The sequence below is a fragment of the Aedes albopictus genome, chromosome 2 (assembly GCF_035046485.1).
Source record: "Aedes albopictus strain Foshan chromosome 2, AalbF5, whole genome shotgun sequence".
NCBI lineage: Eukaryota > Metazoa > Arthropoda > Insecta > Diptera > Culicidae > Aedes > Aedes albopictus.
In genome coordinates this window covers 248,103,688-248,106,076 of record NC_085137.1, presented here as the reverse complement: position 1 = coordinate 248,106,076, position 2,389 = coordinate 248,103,688, and the positions used below count along the sequence as shown (strand labels likewise).

The 2,389-nt window shown below is 38.5% G+C and overlaps 1 long non-coding RNA gene across 1 annotated transcript; it reads right to left on the bottom strand.

Moving 5' to 3' along the window:
- Positions 1-612: 612 nt before the first annotated feature.
- LOC109408855 (uncharacterized) lies at positions 613-2,007 on the bottom strand. The gene is made up of 2 exons (XR_009997001.1): positions 1,769-2,007; positions 613-1,168 (listed from the first exon to the last, which is right to left on the bottom strand). It is a non-coding gene; the product is annotated as an uncharacterized LOC109408855 (long non-coding RNA).
- Positions 2,008-2,389: the final 382 nt, after the last annotated feature.

Genomic DNA, 2,389 nt, shown 5'->3' with positions numbered 1-2,389 from the left:
CGGTATCCGATGCAATGATTGAGCTGGCTACTACTACTGGCGAACAACCATTAACAAGAGTCGCGAAGACTATGGATCTTTTGATCCGGAATCACTCATTGTATCAGATTATGATAGTGATTAGTGGACGCATTGTTATGTTTGATTTATCTCAGTAATATCTCCATTTAAACAATCTACCCTTTCTTTGTGCCATTGAATTATTCTAGGTCTACATCTTGCTAGTTTCCTTCAATTTTAATCAATATTCAAACTTGTAAATTTAGATCGATCAATATGATAAGGACCACAATGTCGATAGAATAATGTCATGCAGCAGCGTTGTTCAATTTTTTTTAATGTTTTTTTTATAAACATAGGCATCAAATGCTTTCGTGATTGCTTTAAGAGGAAACAAACCATCATCATTAAGCAAAAAATCAAAAGCAGTTTTCTCGCTGAAATCTCAACCAATGTTAATCAAAATTTATCACTGCACTCTGGTCACCATCTGGATAACAGTGAAATAATTTTCTATGGCGGTTTTGTGACGTAGAGGAAGAAAACTGCTTTTGAAAAATTGATGATTGCTGATGACTGAATGATGGTTATTTGAGCCTTAAATAAAATACGTTCAGAAATGGATAGCTGTTTATTTTTCTTATCTTATTGTGACAATATACTCTATATTTCTCTCTTCTTCTATTTTAACATGCACTGCTTATTGTTCACCACGTACATGCCATAGGTGGTCTATCAGATCCTTTCTCAGAGCTGCGTTTTCTGTAGCACATTTAATTTTTGCACGAATTTCACAATACTGTGTGAAGGTCTTCGGCTCACGCTCATTGGAATTTTGTCGAAAAACCACCTCTTCGTGTTCGTTGTATTCAATGCGCATATTGTGCAAAATTATACAAGCTTCCATCACGAGTATCATGGTTTGCAAATCCCACAAACGACACGGCTGCTTTGTAATTTGCCAGGTATTGGTCAGAAGACTGAAACACCGTTCCACGTCTTTTCTTACAGATTCCTGAACCGTTGCAAAATGCTGCTCCTTCGCGTTAGATGGATGCGATATTGTTTTGACGAAACAAGACCAGTCGGGATAAATTCCATCTCCTAGAAGATATCCCCTTTCACGCGTTTTACCGTTCACTTCGTACGTCAGGTCCAACATACCGTTCTGTAAATAAACATAAATGAACCGTATTAGGACACATTTCTTATGCATTACCGAATAACTTATTAAATCATCATTGGGATGAGAACAGGTCAAAAACATTATGCCTAACGGATTTATGTCTTACTTCGCGCAGCCGAATATGTGCAATGGTGGTCACCCATTAATATTTTGACGACAGTTGAAAGGCAATAGAAAAATTCTCGGATACTTATTCAAAACGACGTATCAACATAGGATTTGCGTGTACATATTATACGTCGTTTTGAAAAAGTATCCGAGAATTGTAGTATCGTTCTATTAACATTTTCATATCGATAATTCAAAGTTCATACTTTCAGTTAGAGTCGCGCAAAGATCACAACGGCAAGCATAATAAGCTGAGAAGTAGACTCCGTCCCAGAAAGGACGTTTCGTCAGAAGGAACAAGAAGGTAGTTTAGAAGGTTGACCTGATCAGTACCGCTGTCGACTGTCGATTAATCCGTCGAATTAATCGGACGCAGTCGACCATATAATTTGCTATCGTAACCCACAACGATGAAATTCAAGGTTCAAATTCCTGACTTGATTTGACTTCACTCAGATAGATCAATATACTTACATGTATTATTTCATCTAATAGTGGTGAATTGTCTAGTATGTTAATGTCGTTGCAACTTCCCGCAGCTCCGAAATTACAATACCATATCCGACAATTATAGCTCGCCACTGCCTCTAGTACAACCGTTGCTTTGCCTTCTTTGCCCTGGTATTGGCCTGAAATAAATATAAAATAAACATTAAATAAACGTTTTATTAAAATTTGTCTCCTGAGGGGGTGGACGTGGGTACCGACTTATGACAAATCCCATATACTCTCAAACTGGTACGGTCAGGGCGTTAACAGTTAACACCCAAAACAACGTTTTATTCAAATTTGTCTCCTGAGGGGGTGGACGTGGGTACCGACTTATGACAAATCCCATATACACTCAAACTGGTACGGTCAGGGCGTTAACAGTTAACACCCAAAACAACGTTTTATTCAAATTTGTCTCCTGAGGGGGTGGACGTGGGTACCGACTTATAACAAATCCCATATACACTCAAACTGGTACGGTCAGGGCGTTAACAGTTAACACCCAAAACAACGTTTTATTAAAATTTGTCTCCTGAGGGGGTGGACGTGGGTACCGACTTATGACAAATCCCATATACACTCAAACTGGTACGGTCAGGGCGT